Raw genomic sequence first — 12,775 nt, 5'->3', positions numbered from 1 at the left:
AATTAAAAATCCTTGGCGTTCCCGTCATGGCTCAGTGGTAAAGAATCCGTGAGGACTCAGCTTCCATCCCTGGCCTCACTCAGTGGGTTAAAGATCCAGCGTTGCTGTGAGAGCTGTGATGTAGGTCAGAGAGGTGGCTCGATCCCACGTTGCTGTGGCTGTGGTGTCGGCTGGCAGCCACAGCTCCGATTTGACCCCTAGCCTGGGAATTTCCATAGGCTGCGGGTGCGGCCCTAAAATGACAAAAAAAAAAAAATCTTTCATCACTGAAAAATGTTAACTGTCACCTGAGACTTCAGCGAGTCCTGTTTTTGCTGGTGGAGGGTCTTGACTCCGTGTTGACAGCTGCTGACGGATCAGGATGGTGGTTGATGTGGCCGTGGTCATTTCTTAAAATAGGACAACAGGGAAGTTTCTATTTCAGCTCTTACTCTAAGGAGTTACTCTGACAAGCGATGAGGGCACAAATTTGCTACGACCCAGGGCCTCCCAACCAGGTGCTTACAATCTGATGCCCTTGGGGACAAAGTCTATGGTGCAGATATTTGGGGTAGTGCGGCCCAGTCCTGACATGGACTAGAAAAAGCATTGTTCCAGCCTGTTACAGTTTAAATGTTTACCCTCCCGAGGCTCTGTAAAGAAGGGACCTTGGTAGGCGTTGACTAGCAAAAGCGAAGGTAGAAATAGCACCTGCTGTATAACAATGTAAGGAAGACGCAGGAACCCACACTGCCATTGAGCTTTCCGTGGTGGCATTCGTCAGCGCTCACGTGGTGGCACAGGGGTCCCTTGCAGTTCTCAGAGCTGTGGCACACTCTCATGGTGGGCTGTCAGCCCCTGCTGCGGGCCCTGGAAGGGACCCGTGCAGGGGACACAGCAGGAAGGGGCAGGGACGCTCTGTCAGCTCCTCTAGTCTTTCTGACCGGACCTCAGCAGAGCCTTAGGACCCACACCCAACAGTCCCTCGGTCCCAGGCCCAGAGAGACAGAAGAGACATGACAGTGAGGAACAGAGGCAAAGGGAATTGCTTTCAGGCGGCCTTTCCCAACAATCGGGTGCCCACAGGTGTTGTGTCAGCTTACCGTATTTTCCAGATTCTACCTCAGTGCCGAAACACACCCATAACCATTGTCACGAGTCGCCGAAGAAAAGCTGTGTTGGAGGAGACGCATGTTAACAGTGATGGCTTTTTAAATAAAAATAATGTATTTCCAACTCCAGTATTTGATGGAAGTCCAGCTTTGGAAGGTCAACTCCGAGGAATTTCTCCAGATGGAATCGGAAACGGAATTCCGGGCTGACATTCATCAAGAGCGCCGCTTGTGAACTTCATTCCTTACGTCATTTTTAGAAAACTTGCGGAAAAGAAGTTGAATTGAGAAACAGAAGAGCTGCCAGAGTATTTCATAATACAGTTGTTATTGAAGAGTTAGACATTTAGAATATGATGGAATATATTTTTTTCTCATCTTGTAATAAAATGGAGAGATGATGAGCCTTTTTAGCTCACAGAAATTCACTGATTATCTTGTGGTAAAGTATAAACAGCTCTTGGAATTAAAAGATGAATTACTCATTTTTTAAATGAAAAGTAAAATATTCAGAATTTACCGAGCTTTTTTACGATGACAAGTGGCTGACAGGAGTAGGCTACCAAACAGATAAATGGAGGAAAATATTAATATGCTCCTTTAAGGTAAAGGTAACACTTTAATAATAAGTGAGACAGTAACGGCTATGGAGAGGGCATCTTGAAAACTGTTATTTGGGGATGTTCCCATTATTAAACAATATTTTAGCCCCAAGTTAAAAAAAAAAACTATAAGGATTTTCAAATCCATGCCTGATAAATACTCAAAAAAATAAAATTTCAGTGGATTGAAGCAATTTGCTAAAATTAGTGTAACAACTGCTTATAAGTTTTCAAAGAAACTGATAGACATCAGGGAAGATGGAAATTTATTCATCGAATTTTAAGAAAAACAGTTTTCCTTAATTGGAGGGTTGGGATTTTTTTAATGAGGATGGTGCTTTATTAAGCACAGTCAAAAATGTCCCATTTGGTTCATTATATTTGCACACTGTGGTGGCTATTATAACCGTGTATCCTAATAAGTCGCCCTTAGAACCTGATCCTTAAATTGCCTGATTTGTAAGGCACAGTCACATTAGTTACTGGCTCCTGGTCCTATAGTGTAAAATAAAATTATAATATTAGAGGGCTTCTTAACTAAAAATAAGAAATCAAATTAAAATTATAAGATGATGGAAGACAATGGGCAAGACTCCTGGTTTCCTCAAGAGGTTCCTTGTTTGCTAAAAATGCTTTTTAAATATTTTTCCTACTAATTAGAATATGACTACTAAGATTTATTTCCCATCACAACCAAGACAATTTGCCCGCAGAACAGAGGGAGAACTTGCCATCCAACACGGGCCTCCTCCTTGGAGTTTAGCATATTTCAGATGAAAGCTATTTCAAGACAGAGGTGTATTCACCAACATTTATACTTCCAAACTGACAAGAGCCCCAAATCGTATCCTTCTCTGTCCAGTTCTACCCTCTCTCTTCCTTCCCACCTGCAGGACAGTGTGGGGAAAAGGAAACTGCCTCGCGCAGGTATTTTAAACAGGCCTGTCACCACGGAATGTCAGGGCAATTCCCGGCCACATGTCGGAAGTCCCAAACGCGGGTCTTCATCTTTCCCAACGCTGTTTTTGTTCCCGGGGGAAACGCATTCGCGTCCCAGGAATGTTTGTTTAGCGGAGATGTTCTAGTGCCCTTAGCTGAGAATGAAGGGAACAAAGGGAAGTTCAGTATCGCTGTCCGGTCAGCTGGAACCTTCCAGCATGAACTGTCGGTCAGTGGAAGGGGCTAGAAATTTTTCCTTCTTCAGACCTTCTTATAATCAATTTGGTTATGAATAGTATACCTGCAGACGGAAATCAATAAATCACTGACGACAAAGGCGCTGCTTAAGATGCATGTGGAGCTGAGTTCTCTTTGGCTCAAAACCACGCAAACCTGCACCCTCGCACCGCGTGTGTGCTCGTCCTTCCTGCAGGCCGAGAGGGCTAGTTCGGCGTGTTCCCAGCTCTAGGCAGGAGAGGCGCTTTTTTAAAATGGAAGAAGCCGCCCTCTTAAACCGTGGTTGCCGCCTGCACGGAAGGCTGCTGCAGGGCGTGTAGGAGGCAGTATCTTTACAGAGCCCTGCCCCCCCCCCCCCATGCGCCGGCTCCCCTTCGCCAGTTGCCTGAGTGTGCAACATCTGTGTTTATTTTGCATGACAAAGTTGTTCCTTGGCTTTGCCAAAATGAGCTTGATGTGGGACTCTGCGTCCGTGGATTTTCCGTAGGGTAGCGATAAAGCGCAAGTGGCAGGACATTGCTTTTGTATATAATGCATATTACATGAAGGCATCCATATTTAATGACAAATGTGCTATATTTTTAATCTTTATAGCTTTAATGTGTGTAAGAGGTTTTAATAATTGGTGCTGGGATGATGGTGTCTTCCCAGAAACGCTCAGCGCAACTGCTGTGGTTCTCAGCCCATAGTTCGCCTGGGTTGTAAATTATAAAACTTGATTAGTGATAGACCTGGCAATATCGCTTGTCTTTTGAAGATGCCAATCTGTAGCATCGTGGGTACAAAATATTTCCATTCACACTTTTAATATTCATCTAAATAGCCTACATGAAAGCCCCAGAAGAAAAATGAGCTATTCAGGGAAATGAAATTGTTCTCCTAAAGAATTTCTTAAATTTCTAATCCAACTGGCAGAGCTATTTAGAATTCTATGTATGAAAACTAAGCAGGGTCACTTCAGTGATTATCCATTTAAGATTCTAATAATTCTGCTTATGTCAGCAGAGTTTTAAATATTATAGAGATAAATTCGATAATGTTTCTCTAAAGAGATGACTTGGGGAGGAAATCCTATATTCACAACCACTAAAGGGTTGCAATTAGAAATTTCAGGAATCTGACAACTTTAACTTGTATTTTCAACAATATCAACTTTTTTGCTTGAACTGTTCATGTACTCTTTTGTCTAAATTGTCTGCTTCTCAGTCCAGAAATGAGTCTACTAGTGCTGAAAGACAAAGTCAGTGAACATTTACTGAGTTTTTAACTCAAGACAATGAAGACTGTCACTGGAGACCCCAGACCCTGTCTGTCTACCAACAGCAAAGTAATTATCACCCATTTCCATTCTTACGTTCATCACAATGGAAGACTGGGGATTTTCTCTCTGCTGAACCGAAGGGACCCTGACCATAGTAACACCCAACTCAGCTGAGGGTAGAATAGCTATAGAGAAAAGATAGAGTTTTGTGAAAGTCTATGCGTGAAAAGTGAGAGTCCCCCTACTCCTATAGCCAATGTCTCAAAGAACCCCAAATTATCAAAGCAATCTTGAGAAGGAAAAGCATACCTGAGACCTCACACATCCTGTTTTCAAAACATATTGTGAAGCTATAGTAATTGAAACTATATGGTACTAACATAAAGATTAACAAATCAACCAATGGAAGAGAATAGAGAGCCCTGAAATAAACCCTCATGTATATGGCCAAATGGTCCTTGACAAGGGTGCCAAAGCTACGCAATGCATAAAGGATAGTTTCTTTACTATCCTGTATGGTGCTGGGAAATCAGATACCCACATGCAAAAGAATGAAGTTGGACCTTTACTTCACTTCGTATGCAAAACATTAACTTGAACTGGATTAAATCCTAAACAGTAAGGAATACTAGAAACTAAGAAGTATAGTAGAAGACATAGAGCAAAATCTTCATGACCCTGGGTTTGGCAATGGTTTCTTAAATGTGATACCAAGAGTATAGTCAACAAAAGCAAAAATAGTCACATAGGTCATATTAGACTTTAACACTTAGCAAAGGAAATAATCAACAGACTAAAAGGTGATCTATGGAATGAGAGAAAATATTTTCAGACTATTTGTCTGATAAGAGATTACTATCCAGAATAAGTACAGAATTCCTACAAGCCAACAACAACAACAACAAAAATAACTCAATTTAAAAATGAGCAAAGGACTTGACATTTATTCCAGAAAGCTATGCAGATGAGCAATAAGCATATATAAGATGCTCAACCTGCCTCATCATCAGGGAAATGCAACAGCCGACAGCAGCATTCCCTTCAGGAATGCTGCAGGTTCAGGATCTGGCATTATCACTGCAGGGGCTCAGGTTGCTGCTGTAATGCAGGTTTGCTCCTTGCCCTGGGAACTTCCACATGCTGTAGACGTGGGAATAACAAAAAAGAAAGAAACCTATAAGCTATCACTTCATTTCCATTAGGAGGCTCACTATTGAAAAACGAAACAAAAGTGTAGACAAGGATGCTGGGAAATTGAAACTCTTGCACACTGTTCACAGGAAAAGTGAAAGGGTGCAACTGCCGTGGAAAGCACCATGAAGATTACTCAAAAAACCAAAAGTGGAATTACCATTTGATCTAACAATCACACTTTAGGGGATATACACACAAAAATTGAAAATAAGATTTAGAAGAGATATCTGCATACTCATGTTTGTTGCAGTACTATTAAAAATAACCAAGATGTGAAAGCAGCCCACATGGCCATTGATGGGTAAGTGGAAAAAGAAAATGTGGCGTCTACATACAATGAATAGCCCTAAAAGAGGGACATGCTGTCACATGCAACATCAGGGATAAACCTTGAGGACTTTGGGCTAACTGAAATAAGCCAGTTACAAAGAGACAAATACCTTATGATTGCATTTATATGAAGTTTTTAGAGCAGTAAAACTCTTAGAAATAAAAAGCGTAATGGTGGTTGCCAGGGGCCTGGGGGAGGGAAAAGGGGAATTACTCAGTCGATGTGGCGTGTCAGCACTGAAAGATAAACAGCTTCTAGAGATCCGTCACACAGAAGTGTGTCTGTAGCTAATACCACTGTACTATACAGTTAAAAATGGTTGAGGTGGTCAATTTTATGTTTTACACCATAATAAAAAATTTTCAAGAAAAAAAGAATAGGAAGATAAATTTGAGCAAATTTCCAGAAGTTAAAGGCACCCAGATATAAAATATAGGAAAGTAAAGATGAGAAAAATTAGAAAACCTGGCCAAGCAATCTAATACCTGAATAATAGGTTTTCCAAAAGAAAAAAAAAGAGGTGCTCCCTCTGTGATAAAGGGGTTAAGAATCCTGTGTTTTCTCTGGGGCAGCTGGGGTCACTGCCGAGGCACAGGTGTGATTCCCCTCCTGGCACAGTGGGTTAAGAATATAGCATTGCCACAGCCGAGGTGGAGGTCACAGCTGACGCTCAGATCGGATCCGTGACCAGAAATTTCCATATGCCACGGGTGTGGCCAAAAAAAGAGAGAGAGAGAAAGCAAAACCGGAAAACCAGATAATTAGAGGTGTTCCCGTTGTAGCTCAGCCGAAGTTAATCTGACTAGTGTCCATGAGGATGCGGGTTCAATCCCTGGCTTTGCTCAATGGGTTGAGGATCCAGCGCTGCTGTGAGCTGTGGGGTAGGTCACAGACACGACTCAGATCTGACGTTGCTGTGGCTGTGGTGGAGGCCAGCAGCTGCAGCTCCAACTCGAACTTCCGTATGCCACAGGTGCAGCTCTAAAAAAAAAAGAGAGAGAGAAATAATTATAATTTAAATTTCATAAAGTATCCCCAAACTGAAGAGCATGAATGTTTCATCTGAAAGTGTGCCAAAAATACCTAGTGCCATAGAGGAAAATAGATATGCACTAGGGAATGTTATCATGAAATTTCAGATGAAAGAGAATGAAAAGAATTTAAAAGCATCCAAACAAAACACTCAGACAAAGGATCTAGACTTAAAACCATAACAGACCTCTCAACAGAAACAGCCAAAAAAAAGCAATACCAAAAAGACTTTGAGGGGAAAAAATGAATTCTAACGTACAATGTTACAACCACTCAAAGCGTCGGTAGGGGAAAACAAAGGCATCATTTAAATGCACAAGCCCTCAAGAAAATCGAGCTGCTCTGCACTGCTTCTTACTCAGCCCCGGGAGGATGCTTTGTTCCACACTAAGTAAAAGGAGTACGGGATGCAGGAAATGCAGGGACCTGAAACTCCTAGTAGATCACAGGAGGTAAGTGAAGAGGAGTCCTCGAGTTAGGGAGATAAATTCTGGGGTGAGAACTTGATGTCAGGCTCAGAGAGGCATTATTGCCAGAACAGAATGACGGTGGAGCCCTAACAATATATCGGAACATTTTGGAGAGACCTGAGACCCTGGAGTAGAAGCAGAGAAGAATAGAGATGGCTCTTTCTAAGGTTAAACAAGTGGAAATGTGAGGCAGAGGAGAAACAGAAGTTTACCAGAAACTCTTCTTGACAAGAAAGAGAATGTAACTCAGTTATCACGTGAACTACCCGTAAATAACACTGCTTCCTATGGCAGCTAGACAGTAAAGTGGATACTGCTTTAGCAAAATAATTGGATTGAATCACACTGGAGAAACGAGGATGGCTCTCTTGAGAATTAAGTAGTCAGTACAAAAGGTCTAAAGCCGAAGTAGGAAGAATAGAATGAGAAGCTTGGAACAGCTAAAATAACTTTTTAAAAGATTTTTCAAAAGGCTGGAGAGCCTAACCTACCTAATTTTAAAACATACTATAAAGCTATAATTATGAGAAGGTGCTATAGACATGAAAACTATAAAACTGAATAATGGATCAAAAAAGAGACTCCAGAAAAAGACCTGCACATACACAGTCAATTTCTTTTAAACAAAAGTGCAGAGTTAATTTAATGAAAGGGATAGCTTTTTAAAGAAATGGCCCTAAATCAGTTGACTGTTGTTGAAAAAAATCATCCTTGACGGTATCTCACACTCTACCCAAAAATTAACTTGAAATTAATCACAGTCCTAAAGAAGAAGCCGAAAACCATTAACATTCTAGAAGAAAGCCCGAATCCAGAGAATCTGTGTGACCTTAGGGTAGGTAAAGTTTTCTTAGACAGAAAAGAAAAAGTACTAATAATGTAATTTAAATTTATAAATTGGACTTGATCAAAATTAATAGTATCTGCTCTTCAAAAGACATAAACAGGAGAATGATGAGGCAGACATACTCTGGGAGAAACAATTTGCAGTGAACATATCTGACAACATGTATACACATATACATGGACAAGACTCATAAGTCAAAAATAAGGAAAAAACAATAAAGTATGGGCAAGGGAGTCAACCGATATTTCACAAAAGAAAATATGTGAAAGACCAATAAGCACATAATAGGTGCTCAAAATGATCATTCCTCAGTAAAATGTAAATTAAAATCTACGTATCTGAGAGAATGACTAAAATTAAAAATACTGACAAAAGTTAAGCGTCAGTGGGAATGTGGAGTTACAGCTCTCACACACTGTCCGTGACCGTGTGAGTGGCACAACCTCGGAAAATGTTTTGTCAGTTTCTTATCAGGTTAAACATACACCTATCCCATTCCATGAAAAAGATAAACGAAAAGATATATCCCCACAAAATCTTGGGCGTAAATGTTCACGGTAGATTTAGTCCTAATAGCCAAACACTGGAAATAAGTCAAATATCTCTCGAAGGAAAATGGATTTTAAAACCTGTGGCAGAGGCGTTCCCTCTGTGGCTCAGCGGTGACAAACCCGACTCGTATCCATGAGGATGTAGGTTTGATCTCTGGCCTCACGGCGGTGGGTTAAGGATCCGGCATTGTCATGAGCTGTGGTGTAGGTCGCAGATGCAGTTCTGATCCCAAGTGGCTGTGGCTGTGGCTGTGTTGTAGACTGGCAGCTGCAGCTCCGATTTATTTGATCCTTAGCCTGGGAACTTCCATAGGCCACGGATGTGGCCTGGGGAAAAAAAAAAAAAAAAAAAAAAAGCTGTGGCATAGCTGTATACTGAAATGCTGCTGGTATTGACAAATGCAACTACGTGGGTGAATTTCAAGGTGGTTTTGCTGAGCGAAGGAAGCCAGACGCTAAACCAATGGACTGTGTGTGAAGTTCTAGAGAAGAAAAACTAATTTATGTAAATCTAAGCTGATAAAAATTACATCCCTGTCTTGGGTCAGGGTGGGTGGAACGACTGACTGGAAAAGAGCACAGAGCAACTTTGTGGGGTGATGGCTCTTGATTAGGGTGGTGATTACATGGATGCTCATATTTATGTAAGTTCACTGGACAGCGAATCTCATGATGGGATAAATTAGAGCTCAGTGAATTTGATTCACAAAAGTAATGGCATAACCTTCGCTGTTTAGAAACACTGAAGTAAATGACCACAGTACACAAGTCAGAGAATTGGAAATGCTGCATCTGGTGTGTGGAACTTCAGATTTAGGGTCACTGACTGCTTTTTTAGTTTTGCCATGTTAAACTATATGAATTTATAAATTAGGTATATCATTTTAAGTAAATTATGATTTACTCACTTTAAGTAAATTATTTTAACTAAGTAAAATAAATGTCCTAGTTGCTAAGTCATATAGGTTTGTGTTCTGACTCCATATCTGCTGCTACACTCTTGGATATTGGATGAGATAGGTCATTTCCCCTCTCTAACTAAGTCTCAGTTCTTATTCACATGACTGAGAAGAAAAGCATTAGCTGCTTCACAAGTTTGTTTTGAAGGCTGGAACCCACACTGCATGTGAAGCGCTTAAGTGCAAATAAGCAGTACTTTTCGTTTTGTTTTCTTTCGTTTTGTTTTTTGGGCCGCACCTGCGGCATATGGAGGTTCCCAGGCTAGGGGTCGAATCGGAGCTACAGCCACTGGCCTACACCACAGCCACAGCAACGCTAGATCTGACCCACGTCTGTGATCTACACCACAGCTCACCTCGACACTGGATCCTTAACCCACTGAGGAGGCCAGGGATCCAGCCCGCAACCTCGGGGTTCCTAGTCGGATTCGTTTCCACTGCGCGCCACACGGGAACTCCCAGCCGTACACGTTAGCAATTACTGTCATTAGCTGTCTCTCTGGATCCTTCTCATTTTCATACCGGACACATCCCTTTGCCCATTACAAGAGCCCTCCTGAGTTCTTCCTCCGTCCTCCTCATGTCTCTTATGGAAAATCTCTATTATGGAATATTTTGGCTATTGAGCCAAGTTCAAAAAGTGTAAGATCATCAGTATAAGAAACAGTGTGCCCTAAATGTATTTAACCTCCAAACGTATTTTTTTAATTTGGTCCCATTAAAAACGAGGTGGCTCTATAAAATTATTATTCTATGAAAAGTATTTCCACTGGTGAGGCTTTCCTTGAATAAAACTGAACTGCATATCAAGCAGGTGGAATTCGTTTCCCAAGTGAAACAGTTCTCCTGGGTTTCAACTAGATTTCTGTACAAGGAAGAAAACTAGAAACTGTATCTTTGCAGTGGGGAAAATAGACCTTTTGTTCCATCTGTATTAGATGATATTCACAATCCAAAATTCCCAAAGAATTTTTCCATTGCTTCTAAAATTTAAAAACAGATAACTTTATATGTTAACATGGTTTCGTTGATTTCCTGTTTCTAATAATGTCATGAGATTTCAAACAGCGTTAACTACTAAAGGTGAGCAGGAATCTTTGTTTTCTTTCTGACATTCCTGATATTAAGTTTAGCAAATAGAATATGCCGAAAACATCTTCCACTGCATTTTCTCACCACAGTTTTAAACAGCTCCATCATCAGATCGCATTCTGGGGTTATTGAGATAAGACAACAAATTGGTTTTGTTGATACCTCAGACTCACTGGATGTGTTCAGAAAGCCGAAAACTCGAGAGAATGGAAGTGAATCAAGGGGACAGAACTATTCAGATTAAATCGCTAGTCCTACATAGCCAGTCTGTGTTGCGTGAGACAGTAAAAATGCAGTTCACGGGAAAATTAAAAATATTTAATTTCACAAATAAAGAACTGTGAAAGAAGAAGTAATGAGAGATTATTCTGTATAAAATGGGCAAAGATACAGAATATAATGCTTAACACTGACAAGAGTACAGTGAGATACTTGTGTCACAAGGTACCATGAATGATTATTGGTACATGCTTTTTTGTCGTTTTGTCTTTTCAGGGCCGCACCCACAGCATATGGAGGTTCCCAGGCCAGGGGTCTAATCAGAGCTGTAACTGCTGGCCTACACCACAGCCACAGCAACTCCGGATCCGAGCCATGTCTGCGACCTACACCACAGCTCAGGGCAATGCCAGATCCTTAACCCACTGAGCAAGGCCAGGGATCGAACCCGCAACCTCATGGCTCCTAGTCAGGCTTTTTAGAAAATCGCTTTAGAAATGTGCATTTGGGAGTGATTTTGTGTAGCACGGCAAGAGTAGGTAGTAGGACAAGTTGTCAGGTCAGGAAATTGCATCTTCGTAGCAAGGGTCTCTCGACCGCTCTCTTGAGGAAGTGTCTTCTTTCCAGGGCAGACCAGGAAGTTCGTGTCCCTCGTGATTTAAAGACCTCTGCGTTCCATTCTAGCTCTCAGTTCAAGGAACGCCTTTGGACCTAAGGAATTTTTAAATCAGACATCAGCGTGAACTTACAACCAATCCTATTGTTTAAATGATTTTTCATGTTTTATGCATTAAAATGATATAAAAGGTGTTCATATTTGGGGAGGATTGGGGTTAGATTAATAAACTGGGGACAAAGCCACATATTCATCCTATTGCTTGAGTTGGGCCTAAGTAGAGAGACTTTTCCCAAGAAGCATCCTTTCAACGTGGGCATGAGCGGACGTGTGTGTCCCGTTGGTCAAGAGTCAAGTGTAGAATAAAAGGAATCTCTGTCATCCTCTTTATGTGTATGGTTTAAACTATCGCATCTCAAAACCATAGACTTCGTGAGACACACGTTCCTAAGGCAAAGGGTCTCCAAACGGGGCTTCTCCGGACAGCTGGTATGAAATAATGTGACCTACTGCTACTGAATGTTTCCTGGAGAAAAGAACTGAAATTAAGTTTGGAAAAAGATGAGCTGATTCATAAACAAACAAACATAAAATGAAACATGCTTATTATATTTCATAAGATAATAGACGATTGTAGGCACGGTTACACATTGTGAAGCTTCCAGAGATATAAAAGGAAGTTTCGATGAGTAGAGTTATATTGTGGAATTTTTTTAAAGAAAAGAATATTCTGTTGGAGGCAGCTCAGGCGGCGCTTGGTCCCACATGTCTTTGCAGGTGAGCTTCCCCAGGCCGGGACAGCCTCCTGCGTTTTTAGGACCAGGGTTTAAGGGCAGCTGTTCTCCTTTGCCTCCCTTTATTTCACAAAAGAATAAATGAGTAAAATAATTGCACAGACCACTACTGACAGGCAGAGGACTTCTGATGTAGAAGGAAAGCAAGTTTTCTCACTTTGTAGGATTTCCTCCCTCCGACAGTTTAGATGCTCTGTTTCTGTTTCTGTTTCCTTTGAATCTGTGTCTCAGGGGCTCCCTTCTCGCCAGAAACTTGCTAAGGCCGTGGTAATGCTTTGCGAATGGAAGAAGATTTGTAAGGAAGTGAGTTGAGACGAGGCTTTAAAAATTCACCCCCAGGATACTTTTCAAGACACAGGGACTTCCTGATAACCGTCTGAGACCCAACCCAGCGGCTCCCGACAAGTGACAGAACATTAGAAACATAATTAAGCTTTTAAACTCTGAGTAGGTTGCATTGTCCAATTATTTCCCCTGGCCCTTCAAACTCACACACCACTGAACAAGCACAGATCCACATGTTCCAGACAAATACGTGAG

Source organism: Phacochoerus africanus, chromosome 10 (assembly GCF_016906955.1).
Source record: "Phacochoerus africanus isolate WHEZ1 chromosome 10, ROS_Pafr_v1, whole genome shotgun sequence".
Classification (NCBI taxonomy): Eukaryota; Metazoa; Chordata; class Mammalia; order Artiodactyla; family Suidae; genus Phacochoerus; species Phacochoerus africanus.
This window is presented reverse-complemented; position numbering follows the sequence as displayed.